Source organism: Ambystoma mexicanum, chromosome 7p (genome assembly GCF_040938575.1).
Source record: "Ambystoma mexicanum isolate Mex_15411 chromosome 7p, UKY_AmexF1_1, whole genome shotgun sequence".
NCBI lineage: Eukaryota > Metazoa > Chordata > Amphibia > Caudata > Ambystomatidae > Ambystoma > Ambystoma mexicanum.
The window spans coordinates 199,375,913-199,392,439 of NC_090939.1; the positions used below are offsets into that span (position 1 = coordinate 199,375,913).

The following is a 16,527-nucleotide window of genomic DNA, read 5'->3' on the forward strand; positions in this document are numbered from 1 at the left end:
CTCCTCAAGTAGTAATGAATTTAAATAAAACAGATTGTCTCAAATATAGATATCAGTGTGTCTATCATGCTGGTCAAGTTACACTATACAGTAGTCCCAAATTACCCATTATATATTTTATAAAAACACATTAATTTCATCATCCGAGTTTAAACCAATGTTTGTGCTACTTAATTTGCAAATCATTCTGAGTTCAAGGTGGCCTAATAACAGTTTGCAATCTCCTCCTCTCTTTCCAATATTAGCTTGTAATAGTCCAATAAATTGTATTTGCGCTCTGTCTTCCAACTGATAGTTCACCAACGGTATTTGTGGATCTTGATTCCTTAGACTGTGCATGTTTTCTCGAATATGTGTTCTTAATTGCCTGATAGTACTTCCAATGTACAATTTCTTGCATACACAAATTGCTGCATTTACAACATATTTTGTTTTGCAATTAATTAAATCCTGAAATGTCCACTTGTGGACCTCCCTGACTGGAAAAAGAATCACAGTCTGGGTGAGCATACTTGTACATTGTACAGTTACCACATTTGTGAAAACCCTTGACCCTCAACCACTTGCTACCAGTGACTTCTGTGGCTTCTGCTGGCTTAAGATATGACAGACTCAGTTTGGTTTTAATAGTGGGAGCCCTGGTATATATAAACCTGGGATTTGTGTCAATGTACTTATGAAGATCTGCATCCATTATATCTAATGCCAGTGCTTTTGTAAAATTCTATACAAAATCTTAGTATCCCTAGAGTGTTTTTTAATGATATTGATAGAAGAATTGTAATTCGTTTTTACTTTAGACACTGGTGCATCATTTCATTGCAATCCATATTTAGAATTTTGCTATGTGCCTTCTGGGCACAATCAGTAGAGTATCCTCTTTGCTGAAATCTTTGTTTGAGCAAACTACATTCCTGCGCAAATATCTTATCACCGCTGCAATCGCGTCTAGCCCGATTGAATGCATCCTGAATATTGATGGTCGACTGTTTGTGACAGCTAGTTGCAAACAAAGTAGAATTTACTTTGGTGGGTTTTCTAAAAGTTCTTGTTTGTACCTTACCCAGTTCAACATATATATGCAGATCCAGGAAGTCAATGGGGGTTTGGTCCACATGGCCAATCAGTTCAAGTCCAAATGTGTTGTCATTAAGATGTCTCACAAAATGATTGAATTCTTAAGTAGCAGACCACACAACAATGACATCATCAATAAATGTCCTCCAAACCTTGACATATTTGTTAAAGTCATTATTAGTCAATACATGCGTTTTCTCATACTGCCCAATGAATAGGTTTGCCAAAGAGGGTGCTCATTTTGCACACATTGCAACCTCTTTAGTTTGCAAGTAATCATCATTAGCACCGTAGGCGCAGGAGCCAGCCAATCAGGTGGCTAGGAACGCAGACTTGAACCGCCGGTTCAAGCCTGCATTCCAAGCCGTCTGACGGCCGGCTCCCCCCGCTGCCCTCTTCCCACCCCCCCTCACACTCCATCCCATTTTTTTTTCACCCCCATCCCCTTACTTACCTTATTTCAGCAGCGACACCGCTCCTTCTCTTCGCCTCCCGCAAGCTGCCATGGAAAGGGAAGAGGGACTCCATAAGGAGCCCCTCTTCCCTTTCCATGGTGGCCCTCTTGGGAAAAAATGTTCCTTCCTACAGCGGGACGCTGCATGCATCCAGTTGTAGGAAGGAAAATCCTTTTTTTTTAGCACCCCAGGTTACCGCTTTGACACCACGGGGTGCTAATGGCCTTCATCCCCCATTCCAGAGGCTGGAATGGGGGATAACGGCCTGCAGCCCTGCTTACCAACCCTTGCTTCGCTCAGGCCGATAACTTGGGCTGCTGGACCGTTATGCCCCATTCGAGCCCCTGGAACGGCGGATGAACGCCACATTAAAATTTAAGTTGTTATGATTTAATGTGTATTTGAGAAAATCCTTTAACATTTCAATGTGAATGTAATTTGATGCTGAATGATTTCTAAATGTATTTTCAATTGCCTTAATAGCACATTTTGGTCAATTGAAGTATATAGGGTTTTAACATTGAGTGTGCCTAGTAAGAAATGTGGTTGCCACACTATATCCTGCGTGGTATCTCTGATATATGAGGGTAGAATCATCACCCCCTGTCTGATGGCATTATTTATATACTGTTATAATCCTTCTGTAACCCATCCTATTCCGCTCATTATTGGGCGGACTTCAGGTAAGCTATCAAATGCTTTGTGGACCATGGTGAGGAAATATATTGCTGGCATGATAGGTTCTGTTACAAGCAAACAACGTTTATCCTCATCAGTAAATACTCCTTTGACATGCCATTTAGCCAAGAGATCTAGCAGTTCCTTCACTACAACCTTAGTAGGCTTGGACATAAGTTTCTCATAACCCCCAGAGGTTTCAAAATGTTGTTGAGCCATATGTATGTAGTCATTCCTATTAAGGATAACCACATTCCCCCCTTTATCTACTTCCTTGAATCAACATCTTTAATGTATTGATGGCGTATTGGAGTGACAAGATAGTCACATGTATTTTGTCTTTTAGATTCCAGCTCAGTGACATTGACTGAACAGTTTTGCTTAACAAACTATAGGCTAAACATTTGAAATTCTAGGTGAGTTATGATCAATGACATGTCACATTAAATAGGGAATAACTTCACCTGACTTCATACTATGACACATACTAATATAAGGTGGAATGATACACATTTGGCATAGACACACTATGGTGATAATAACCTAGTGCATGCCATAAAGGTGTGGTGGGTGATGCTCTTGCACCAATACATGAGGTTTTAAAGAGGTTCTAAGAAACTAGGTTGTGTCTGACACTAAACGTGGTTTCAAGTTCAAAGGAATGTAAGAATACAATGATTAAAACTAGCTAACATTTATTGTTTTCTCTGTTTTTCTCTGTTTTGTGTCATTTGTGTTTTTTACTATTACGGTGTGAAATTGGTATATTGATCTGTGATTATTGTTATTCTATGTTTATGTAACTCTCTGATAATTGGATTTGCATTATCTTTGTAATTTGGTTTGTCATGCGATCAGCAACTGCCTTGAATAGAGAGTTAGTCTTGAGAAAGACCTATGGGTCGAAACACGTGATGACTATATTTTCGAGAACATGATTTTAAGGGCATAACAGCTTTGTAATATGATGCAATGTATCTTGTGATATTGGGAATAAAAAATCTAAGCTATATAAAAAAGACTATATTTGTCGAGGGCATGATTTAAAGGACATGACAGCTGTGTAATATTTATGAACATAACTTGTGAAATTGGGATTTCAAAATTCAAGATATATAATTTATGGTAAAGCGCAATCATTTATGTTGATAATCTTTGAGTCTTAATTTTACTCCATAACCTGCTACTTGAAAAAACTGTACATCGCGCCTGTATCACTGAAACTTGGCTTATTCATCTGCTGTCAACTTGTTAAACAACTCCTTGCAGCCTGAATGCAATGCCATGCTACAAAACAGGTCAAATAGTGGAGTGGTGGATAGGATAGTAAGCCGTATATATAGCAAGATCCGTATTCTACTTGCAAAAATGATCCTATCTGCTAAAATCTCTTGAACTGAGTTCATCACTGATTTCATGGCTAAAACCTTGTCTTTATGTTCACCAATCTCTTTAGATAGAGGCTTTAATGGATGGCTTGAGAATACTACCATTTCTAAATCCAAAGCAATTTTAAGCTTCCTGGCAAATGTTAATTTAATACAACAAATTAATCAACTAACACAAAAATATGGTCACAAATTGGATGGTATTTTGTCTTTTAATGGAGCCATAAACATAGGGTCAGTTGGTAATTTAGCATGGATAGATCATGCTCTGATTCTGATATCTATTGCATACAATCAAAATGCAGACGCCTCTGTGAAGGTAAACTCCTTGATTATGACTACTGTGAATTGAATCGTAAAGCTACTGCCTAAACAGAGATTGCTGACTATTTACAAGTCATAATCATATAAGCGTCTGTTTTTGAGGAATTGGAACCTCGAAGATCCATCAATACCCAAATTGAATAGAACACTCAAGTGGAATAGCAGGGGTAAATGTTTCAAGTTGAAAGCTACTAGCCAGGCATTAAAAGTCACCTGCCACCTATGTTCTTCATATACAAAAAGCATACCACTTCTTACTCGCCAAGAGTCAATTGCCACTTGACAATGGCTAGTGACGAGTGCATATTTTGAGTCCTGGGCATAATCAAGAGTTAACAATTCACAAACTAAAACTCTGGGAAATTAGAAGAAGTTGGTGGCAATCAAAAGTATTGGCATGTCCATTCACGCAGATGGTTAGTATGGTGTCCTGTCCCCAGCACTCTGAAGATCATAGGGAGAACCGCCCAAAGCACCTAAAGCCCTTTGAGGACAGACTGTTAATTGCACCACGAAGATGTATTACGAGTGCCCCTTCTGTGCTTAAAGATCCGTCAGGATATCTTACCACTGCTCCAGGGCCTTGGTACTGAACCTTTTAATTGGATATTAGCCCACTCACAATACGTTTAAGGACAGCCATGAGGTGGTACCTAAATATGCGGGAAGCCTGACATTGCAATTAGAAGAAAGCACAGGCAGGTTAACTCATGTGGTACACTTAGAACAATTTCACTTACACGGGTTAGCCCACCCATGATGCTCGTAGATATATGTTGGTAACCCCCATTGCACTTATAACTACTTAAGTTAGCAATTGTAACTCACAGTGGTTGCATGCAACTTTACTTGATATCACGTTCATTAGACTTCTTTGGTTAGCATTTGTAGAACGTGGAAGATATGTTGTAAGATGATAAAAGTAACCAGTCTATTTCGCTCAGAGAACCACATTGGCATAGATTCTATGTTAGCCTGTCTGTCCCACCGGAAAAGGTGTTCTAGGACAACCAGTCTATTGCACTTGGTAGGTGGTCCATAGTGCCTAGAAAAGTCTACAAAGGTAGCTGGCTTTTTCTTCCTCACAGAAGATCGGATGGCACAGCAACATCAAAGATCAGCTCCATCAGAGCTTAAGGTATGTATAAATGCACCACTTCGGTGGACATCTGCCGCAGGCATGCCTATCCATCCACGCACTTTAGAATGCAGCTATGACTATGACAAATTCGGTCTAGCTGGTCACATAACCGCTTAGCACTGAAACAGCAGACTTGCCTAGCCCTGCCATTAGAATACAGCGACAACCTACGACGAATTCGGTCTTACTGGGTAAATATTGAGTCTCCAGCACTAGCCCTCTGTCGTGAGTTCCCTTAGCACCCGCCCACGTGCCTGACCTCTTGGGTTGCTTACTAGTGCCTAGCCAGCCCTCCAAATGCACACACACATCTTAAGCCTCCTCTTAGAACTTTCCCATACCTGAACTTTCGGTCCCAGAGGGCATTCCCAGCACAAAGCACATTGAGGCCAAACAAATGGGAAAAGGCGCTATATAAATGACGACTACAATACAATAAAAAATAAATTAGCCCTTAAAACAGCCATTCGACACTACAAAATTATTTTTTATTTTGTTTTATTACAGGCCGAAAACCGGACTGGCATTAGGGTGTGGAAACACAAAACACACATGACACTACAACAATAACATAAGGCATTTCCTATATGATTGAAACAAAAAAAAACGATAGGTAACAAACCTAGTGCTATTCTCAGATAACCTTTCTTTTTTTGTAAGCTTATTTTATTTTCTTACAATCTCCAATCAAATGATATAGGAAATACAGCAAAGGATCATAAACGCTGTAACATCTGACTAGTTACCTAAAACAAGTTGATGGATGTGGGAGATCACAACGATTTTCAACGATTTTAACTTGTGCCACCCCCCTCTTCAACATAACATAACAATGGTGGCGTAACAGAGTTTCACAAGCTTGCCATCAGTCTCTCCTCCAGGATTCTCCCTCCAATGGATGGGGTATTGATGGACCACCTAGAGAACTGAGATGTTGTGAAGCAGATTGGTCCTAAAATAGTTTGGTTCGCTACCCAAAACATGTTCATAAAATGGGAGACACTCTCCGAGAAACTTCTGGTACATACCAATGGCCAGTGCACATACATTCTCCATTGCCATGATTCCCCATATCCTAACCTACCACATGGCCAGTATTGGTCCCTGTTCTGATTTCCAACCATGGGCTAGTGCAATCCTTGCAGCTGTCAGCATGCGTGTGATGAGGGCAGCCTGCGTCCCACTAACACCATACAGACCCTCGGCCAAACGCGTCCAGTATTACTACCATTGGGTTGTGAGGCAGCTGTATTCCCAGTATGTCCTTAATATGGCTCAGGATTTCTTTCCAGAAGACTTGTGCCTTTGGACACGATCACCACATGTATCCTAGGTCCTCCACCTGCCCACAATTCCACCAACACAGAGGTGATACCTGGGAGTTGATGTTATGTAATCAGTGTGGGGGCAATGTACCAACAGAAGCATATTTTATATGCTGACTCGTTGATGGCCGTACATTTGGATGCTTTATGGGCTCTATTCCAAATCTGGCTTCATTCCTCCTCAGTTATAATGACCCCCAAATATTGCTCCCATTTAGCCATATATGGCAGGCTATCCCCAGACACAGCTTTATCTAGCAGACATTAGAGTCTTGTAACCCCTTTCTAAGGTAACCCTTCTCTAATTGTGATTTCTAAACCCATAGGCATTCTCGTGGCTGCCTCGCTGACCACCCTGTGCAAGAGCCAGTGTCTGATCTGTATGGATCAGAACCGTTCCTGTTCAGTCATGTGGAATTTTGTTTTACAGTCTTCAAATTGCAGTGGGTTGCCCGCTTAATAAAAGTAAGCTAAAGTTAATGTCGCTTGGCCAGCCCAGTTCGCCCAAGAGTTAGAGGACCTACCCGGCCCAAAATTGGCATTATGCCCCACTGGGGTGTATGGCCCCAGCCCCGGCTTCAACTTTTTTCCTTGTAATGTCCGATCCCAGTAAGCTTATGCACATTGAGTGGTTTCGAGTAATGGGCCTACCGCTGCACGTGCCGAATGTTCAAGGAACCTAAGATGTCCTTGTGGAATATCAGTAGCGCTTTGCACCAGCCTTTATGAGGTACAGACAAGGAACATTGCAACACTGGAGCTAAATGCGCAGCCAAAAGGTAGCGGGACATCTCGGGGGGCCCCCAACACCGGTGGTCGAAAGAGGACCCACCAGGGCACCCTAGGCTTCTTTCCAGCCCAGATAAAGCTGAGGAACTCCCTCTGCAGATTCTTTAGCATTTGAACAGGGTTCCGGACTGGAAGGGAGCCAAACGCATCCAAGAATCTGGGCAATAGGGTCATCTTGACTGCCACTATGCATGAGAACCAAGAGATTTCTTGCATATCCTATCTCTTAGGATCGGCTATCAGTGTTTTCCATAATGCTTGGAAATTAGCAGCAAATAAGTCCCTGTACTTCAGGGTTAGTTTAACTCGCAAATATTCTATTTTGTCCCGTTCCCAAATCAGGGGGAATCTCCTACTCCATCTATCTAGCAACCCAGGGTCCTCTGTGATATTGAGTGCTTTCGACTTTGAGTAAGGAATTTGGAATTCTGAGACCTCCGCAAACTCTTCTAGGAGCGGCATCACCTTTGGGAGAGAGCGCACCATATCGCGGAGGAACAGCATTATGTCATCTGCATATAACAAAATCTTGTGCGTGTCCCTCTTTACAGTGACTCCACAGATTTCCCCGTCTGCCTTGACTGCCTGCACCAGCGGTTCCATGGCTATGGCAAAAATCAATGGTGACAGTGGGCAGCCCTGACGTGTGCCCCTTCATACCTGAATTGAGTTCGAGAGGCCACCGTTGAACTGCAGTTTCATGGAGCAGTTCTGAAAATTGGCCAGTACCATGCATGTGAAGACCGGCCCACATCAGAACTTCTCCAGGGTTAGCCTCAGGAAGCCACAGTCCAGACTATTGAAAGCTCTAGTAGCGTCAAGCCCAAGTATGAACAACCTTTGAGCCGTCCTCCGTCCCCATAGTGCTCTATTTACCACCCTTCTAATGTTATCTTGGGTGTGCATTTCCATGATGAAACCCGCTTGATCTGGATGTATGATCTTTGGTAAAACCCCCATTAATTAATCGCTGAGCCAAAATGTTCGCATAGAGTTTGGCGCCCCCATTAATTAGTGAAATATAATGGTAACTGGCGCATTCAGTGGGGTCCTTCCCCGGTTTATTTATTTATTTATTGAACATTTGTATGCCAACTATACAGCAAAAAGGGGGGCAGGGGAGAAAAACAACAATAACGGTTCTACTAGGCCTTGTGACATTTGGATCATGCAAGTGCAGTATCAAGAGGTGCAGGAGGAGGGTATTTTAAGGTAGTCGTAGAGGGTTCCATATCCCAGAGATCAGACCCGTATCCCTAATCTGATTGAATAATTTTGTTAAAGGGCCAGTCAGTATGTTTCTAAATGTTTTGTAATAGGTGTTCCCCAGGCCAACCGGTCCCGGGGTCTTATTATATCGAAGGGCTCCAATGGCCAAACCCACCTCTTCCTCCGTAATAGGATCATCCAAAATCTGTCTTCTGCCGTTATTCGGGCAACTCTAGTTTCCCCAGGAAGGACTGTTGGGTAGTAGGGTTTCAGCCTTTTCAGTAGTTGGGTATGAAAAGCCTGCATAATTTTCAATTTTTTGCCCTACCCATTTGTAGCTTTCCCTATGAGTTTTTCAATTGGGTTATGAAGTGTTTGGCCCTTTGCTTCCTCAGTTTTGCCACTAGAAACCGATTTGCCTTGTCCCTTCTCAGATAATTAGATTGTTTAGTTTGGATTAGGAGCTGTGCCGACCTGTCCGCCAGATGGGCTTCTAATTTTGCCCTTGCTTTCATCAGCGTCCGCCTCGCATTCACAGACACACAGGATTCATGTAAGCCATCTGCCTCTTTCACCTTCCGCTCCACACTGATAGATTGGAGTCCCCTTTCCCTCAAGAAGGCGGCTGTCCGAGCGATGAACTCCCCTCTCATCACGGCCTTACTGTCATCCCAAATCCTAAGCCAGTACACGGTACCTGTGTCGTTTTCTTGGAAATAACAGTGCATGGCTGTTTTGATATGTGTTCTTAATGCTAGGTCCCTTAATATCAATTTGTTCAATCTCCAGTATTTATGCTCTACCGGGGAGGCGTGAATGGTTCGACCCAGAGGATAACATGGGCGTGGTCTGTCAGGTATCGCGCCCCAACTGCTATCTCTATTACATGTGGTATAAAGGTGTCTGATACCAGAATCATTTTGATTCGTGAGAACACTATATGTGCTGCAGAATTGTGTGTGTATTGCAGTTCCTGCTGATGAAAGAATCTCCACAATTTTCAATTATATTAAGTTCTCTGAAGAAGTGCGTTAGCGCCTGTCGATGCCTACGATTGTTGAGGGTGGGCGGGCAAGGTTTTTCCAGAGTCGGGTGCATTATACAATTAAAGTTTCCCCCCTACCACCACCTGGTCCACACACCACCCTGCCAACTTTCCCAGCAAGCCCGCCCAAAAATGTTCCTGTTTCTCATTAGGTGCGTATATTGCGTATATTGCTACCAGGGTGACCAACTGACCCAGCAAAAGTCCCCCAAGAACCAGATATTGCCCCTCTGGTTCTTTGTAAAGAAAACATTTGGTGAAACACATGTCCATAACAATCAATATCGCCACCCCTTTCTTTTTGGTCCCAATGGAGGCAAAGAATTGTGAGGGAAATGTTATGCCTCGTCTTTGAAGAGCAGATGTGTCTCCTGTAGCCAGAATGCAGAGGCTCGCAGCTCAGTGAAGCGCCTCAGAATTGAGCATCTCTTGAACGGCGAGTTTAGGCCCTGAACATTCAGGGAAATCATGTGCATCTCACCATCATCCAGCCATAGCACATTGTGTCCCGTGGAGACCAATTGAAACCCCACCCGAGCAGCGTTCAGGAACCTTGTGCACCACCACCATACCATTAACAATGAAAAACAAATAATCCCCCCCAATTTCCCTCAAACGTTCTAATCTCATCATGATAAATAACATCACCAGCCACCAGGTTCTAAGGAGCATCCCGAGGTAAATAGGGGTAATTTCCGATGTCCCGTCCGCTCCCCCCTCACCTCATCTCCCTCCAAGACTTTCCCCGGTATAACCCATGACACCCTGCAAAACATTGTGAACCATATTCTATCATGTGGGTGGATTAGCCTCAGAGCCCATCGTTCAAAAGTGCCTATCAGACTCAGCAGCCTCTTCTGAAGCTCCCCCAATCAGTGGTCAGGTTGGAGCCATGCCCCGTGCAGGCGACCCATCATCCATCCGGCTCTCTTGGTCAATGGTGTGGTGCTCGTATTATTATCCGGATCAGTCACAGATTCTGTAGGTCATGGTGCTTGGTCTCCCTCCATCAGTTCTGCAGCGTCTTCCTCCTTAGTGATGGTATATGATTGGCCTTGTCATTTAAAACGCAAATCACAGAGAAATGACCATCAGTAATGAATGTCCTTCGCCTTGAGCCAGCTAGTGAACATCCACAATCGCTTCCGTTTGTTCAGTGTCTCCTGGGCCAAGTCCTGAAAGATCGTAAAGGAGGTGTCCCGGAACTGCACCAGTTCTCGCTTTTGTGCCGCTCTCATGATCTCCTCTTTCACTTAAAACAGGTGGACTCTGATCAGAACATCCGGGGCTAGGTTCCTGCGCAGTTTGTAGGAAGAATAAACACAGTGGGTCCGGTCCAAGACAATCTCCCGCTCTGCTGGGGCTTCCAATAAGTGTTGGGACAACACTGCCATATATTCGGGTAATTCTGCGTCCGGTACCGACTTGGGGATCCCCCAGATTCGAATGTTGTTCTGCTGAGATCTATTTTCGGCATCCTCCTGTTTGTTGAGGACCAGTTCCATCTGCTGCTCCAAGGTGCCCACCCGTTTTGCCAGCTCATTATGGTCACGCCCTTCCTTGCACAGCGCAGATGCCACCTGGTCGACTCTCCTCTCCATGGCCAGCACATTCTTATTGAGATCCACAATAGCTTTGGTGAGGTCGGCTGCACTGTCCTTGATATCTTTCTTGAGTTCCATCAGTATTGCCAGCAGATCAGATCACCTTGTCGCCGGGTCATCTAACTCCGTCTGGGGAGAGCGGGCGAGTGTACTTGTGCTGCGTCAACTGTTGCGGGCGTTTCAGGGTATCGGTCCCCTGTGTTAATGCCTTTATGTCTCCCGACATAGGTCCCTTCTGCTTTGCAGATTGCTTCGACATGTTATCAGGGTTCGGGATATGCAGGGTACGAGAGAATGCTCTGTGGCACTCCAACAAAATCTTGTTCCTGACAGCAATGCTGGGACCAGGTGTCTCCCCAGCTCCCTCGAGAGCCACCACAGCGCTATCCAGCCCCAGGTGCTGGGAGCCTAATGCACTGGTCTTTAGTGGGGGAGCCACTGGTCTCACAGGTTGATGATTTCCAGCCATGTAGAATATGAAAAGTAGCCTCCTGCAGACTATGTCCACCTTTCAGGCAACTCCAGGTACTCCGGTCTGGAGCACAGCAACCATGCATCTTCCCCGAGCGCTCATTACGCTCGTAGCCACTTGTCCATGCGCTGCTGCCCAACCCGGCTCCAGGGGACTAATGTGCACCCCGACTCCCCCAGGCCATCCCTGGATCCTGCATAGAGCCTTCAGGCCTGGGTGACCACCTGCCCACACTTGTGTCTGCAGGACCGCACACTAGCAAGGGAGCACAGGATGTCCCAGACGCTCAGCCGGTGGATCCCACGCTGCGCTGTCAACTCAGGTCCCGTTCACCATTCAGATTTGCTCTGTGAACCATGCCCTGCGCCGCCCCAGGTCTCAGTCTCCGCTCCTGCCCCTAAAGAACAAGCAGGCTTACTTCAGGCGGAAAGGAGAGATCAACACTGCTGGGCTTGGCTGCACTCTTCCCTCGGTTGTTAAGCACCACACGCGACTGCCATCATAGATTTGCCAGGGTCCCGCATCATGCAGCGATTTTCTGGCTTCCCTTGAGTCGATCAGGCTCATACCTTTGGGCAACCACCACTGCCCACTCTGACACCGTTCACACCGTTTTTAGAGCGATTCTGACTTTCTAGCGGGGGTAGGGGCTCATAGAACGGGTACAGCTGTAGGAGCTCACTGCAAGAGCATTCGGTGGTGTCTGCAGCTGGCCTCGCCATCTAACTGTTCAAAATAACTATTTAAGGTTCTTCAGGAGCTGGCAAACTCAATTATTCCTTGACCACATGGTGTAGTATAAAAGCATGTTAACATAACATAGCAATTATGCAACACCATTGTAACATTACTTCTTAATAAGGAGGAGACTGTTAGACTAGATCTGATTAAGAACACACTTGCTGTGCACTGATTGGAATGCAAACTTCCCTAAATGGAAAAAGGATGGCACCAGAGGTTGGTTTGGAGACATTTTGCTCCTTTATCCAGGCCATTAAACAAAAATGAAAAAAAATAAACATCAGGTTCCCCAAGAGATTCATGTCCTAGTTTTAAAAAACTGATACCACAGGACCAAGTGGCTGTAACAGTAATACAGTTTGGTGATATCTCAGCTTATTTACCTCTGAGATGCCACCAATCTTATAATGAGGCCCTATGTTAGGCCAATATCTTGTTCCCATATTTTCGGTAATGTACTGGAAATTATAGTTACCCATAAGCTCTAGGACTATGCTGACAGAAAATTGATCCTGGACCTGTTTCAGTCCACATCTTGACAGGTAAAGAAACTAACAACTGTAGTTATGGCGATGCTGGATGACATATGGAGGATAGTAGATGAAGGCCAAAGCTCAGATTTAACGCTTGCAAGTAGTTATTTGCAGATTGAAAATCTTCTTTGTCTAGTTTAAGCATAGGCTAGGTTGCAGGTTTTGCCAATCCAAATAGCTTTCATAAGCTGCAGGATCGGGCTGGGCATGCATTGCAAAATCATTGCAAATCATTGCATCTCCTTCACTGGCTGCATGTTTTGCTTCCAGTGGCCATCAGCTCTCTGGGGCCTGAGGCACCACTCTCATTGTGGGCATTTAACATCACTGTATCGTGGCAATTCCAAGATGGCCACCGCGTGCACCGTGAATTGAATGGTGCTTGAGTTCCTCCTCAGCCTGCCCTCCTTCACACCCATTGGACAACAGCACCTTTGAACTATCCTATCGGGGACCGGCAGGCTTTAGCCGGCCCCCACACCAAAGGCCCACTTCCTAAGGCCCTGTTTGCTCCCTGTCTGCTGCCGGTTCGGGCATGAGGTCTCACTGGCACCCTCTCAAGCACCTTAGGGATGGCGCTTTCACATTTTTTCTGAACCCTGAAATATTGTGAGACTATTACTTCTGTAACCATGGGTTAGTCACCCCTATCCCGACATTCTACACTCCTGACTTTCCACCTTCACCCCATCCCACCCTTGTCCCCACGCGTATTGCCTGCGACTGGTCTGTGTTTTGTATCACTTGTTGCCATTCTGAATTTAGCTGTTAATACCATCTGTTGCTACTTCAAAGTTAGCTGTTTTTACCATTTGCTGCTATTTTAAAATTAGCTGTCTTTGCCATTTGCTGCTATTTTGAAATTAGCTGTCCCCAGCGACTACCCTGTGCACCCCATCCTGCTTTTCCCCGCACCCTGTCTCCCTCCACCCTCCCTGCACTACTCTCTCTTTCTTCCCCCTCCTCCACGACACCTACAGCACTCTCTGTCTCTCCTATTTTTTCTAACTGATTCTCCATTGACTATCCTACCCTTCTCACTAACTATGGTAGGAAAAGGTTCAAGAAGGATATCTTGGCCTCTAACTCTGGTCTCCCTATCGCTGACACCTACTCCAATGCTTCTTCCAGACTGACCCTCACTGACATCCTCTTTCTCCTTCTTTCCCCAGACCTTTGGCCTTCTCACATGGTCTCTGTACTGTCTACCTTCTCTTCCTCACCCATCAATGTTGCCACTCGGTGGGAGGCACTCCTGGACCTCTTCCACTCCTCTAAGGTAATCATTAATGTCTACTTTAATGGCACCCTCATAGTCCAAGGCCCTCAGGCCAACCTTCTCCTCTTTGACAGACGCTTCCCACGCCTCATCAATTTCCTTTCTTCTCCTGCTGTTCCGTCTCTCCCTTCTTCAGCTTCCTTACCTCCCCCTTCTGTCTCCTCCTTGGCTACCTTGCCCTCTCCTCCTTCCTCTTCTGCCCACCCTCGGGCTCCTTCTACACCTCTGCAGGGAGTACCTCTGATGTGTACCCCTCCCCGGAAGTCCTTCATGGATGGCAACCTTCTCCACTCTCTTTGCCACTCTCAACTCTCGCTCAGCTGTCAAACACTCCCCTGACATCTGCCGCCTCCTCGAAGAACTTGGCCTCAATGTCCTCAGTCTTCCTGAGACATGGTCCATGGCCAGATCTGTCACAAGCATTTACACTCTCCTCCCTGATGGCTACAAGATCCTCTCTGCGCCCAGACCCAACAGCTTCAAAGGTGGTGTAGCTTTGATCTTCCCGGAGTGGATTCCTGCCTCTGTCATTCCTATGCAGGCCTACTCCTCTTTTGAATGCTTTGTCTGTAGGCTTTCTCTCTCTCCTGGCTACCCTCTTACCGTGACTACTATCTATCGGCCACCTGGTCAGATCTCCTCCTTCCTCTCTGAGTGGGCAGATCTACCCTCCTCCCTTCTGGCCTCGACCACTCAACTCCTACTTCTTGGAGACTTCAACATCCATCTGGATGCATCTTGTCCCTCCTCTGGACTCTTTCGTGAGCTCTGCGACTCTTTCTCCCTTTCTATTATCCACTCTGGCCTGACTCAGGACACACTTTAGATGCTCTGATCTCTTCAGATGTCCCCCTCTCTATCCTTCTGACCACTCCTCTCTCCTGGAGTGATCACTTCCTCCTTTCCTCACATCACTCCCTGTCTAGCCCTCAGGCCAAGCCAACTCCATCACTGCCATCTAGGGTGTGACAGTTAAGGCTTTTGCTAACACTTTCTCTATCCCTCCTCCACCTCTGGCTGACTCACACCCTGACACAGCCCTTTCCATGCTCTACTCATCTATCTCTGATAGTCTTGATGTTCTTGCCCCTGCCATGAGGATCCACTTGAAGCCCAAAGCCAAGTGTAACTCTTGGTACGACTCTGACCTAGTTACCCTTAAACGCAAGTGTAGGGTGACTGAGAGGAAATGGCAGGCTTCCTGTGCATCCTCTGACAAACTGGCCTGCCGCCTGCCCCAAAGGCAATACTGGCTCCTTGTCCGCACTAAGAAGAGAGCCCATATCCAAGCCTGGGTCTCTGCGGCATCTAACAACTTGGCCAAACTCTTTCAAATCTGCAAGGAGCTGGCCAACCCTGCTGCAGTCTCTACCTCTCCTGTCGCCTCCCAGGCCCTCTGCTTGGCCCTTGCCTCTCATTTCATCTAAAAAAACAGGACATCCTGTCCACTCTCTCGTCCTCTCCTCCTCCTCTCCGTTCTCTCTCTGATACCTCTGGCCCCCACGCAACCGCCTCTCCTTCCTCTTTGTCATCTTTTCCTTTGTTCTCCCCTGACGAGATTTCCAGACAAGTCTGATCTATGAAAATCTCATCAAAACAGGTTCTTGCTTGTTCGTCCAAAACCATCCAAGAGAACATTGACACCCTTGCTCCTGGCTCTGACCGACATCTGCAACCCCTCATTTGCCTCTGGAGCCTTCCCCTCCCCTCTGAAGTACTCTTTTATACAACCTCTTCTCAAAAAACCACAGCTGACCCTTCTTGCCTGGCTAACTATCGCCCGATCTCTATCACTCCTTTCCTGGCCAAACTCCTGGAAAAGCTGGCCATCTCGCAGGTTAATCTTCACAACGATTCTGTTGGTTGTCTCCATGACCATCAGTCTGGCTTAAGAGCTGCCAGAAGCACAGAACCTGCTCTCCTGAACATCCATGAAGACCGGCACTTCAAACTTGATTCTAATATCCCATCTGTCCTCATCCTACTTGATCTTTCTGCTGCCTTTGACACGGTCAACCAGGTCATTCTGCTCAATCGTCTCTGTGATAATCTGGGTATCACTGATCAGGCCCTGGCCTGGCTGGCCTCCTTCCTCTCCAACCAACCCTCCCAGGTCCAACTTGGGTCCTTCCTTTTCTCTATCTCACTTTCTACCTGTGGTGTCCCCCATTGGTCTAACCTCTCTCCCTGACTCTGCAACCAATACCTGTCACCACTGGCCCTCTGCATTGCTGCTCTCTGCTCAAAATTTCAATGCTATGCGGATGACACCCAACTTGTTTTCAGGCTCCCCTCTGCCACCTCTTCTCCCTCTCTAATCTCAGACCGTCTGTCTGCAATCCAGGAGTGGTGCACCGCCAACAACCTCTGCAATGCCAGTTAGACAGAGATCTTCCTCATTGGCACACCTGCACCTTCATTTCCTGTCACACTCTGGCCGGCCTCTCTTGGCCCTCTCCTTCGTCTC

At 45.8% G+C, this 16,527-nt stretch overlaps 1 protein-coding gene across 1 annotated transcript in view; it reads left to right on the plus strand.

Moving 5' to 3' along the window:
• The window catches only part of LCA5L (lebercilin LCA5 like), an 800,408-nt gene that overhangs the window by 172,842 nt on the left and 611,039 nt on the right, over nt 1-16,527 (plus strand). The gene's annotated exons all lie outside the window — the stretch shown is intronic.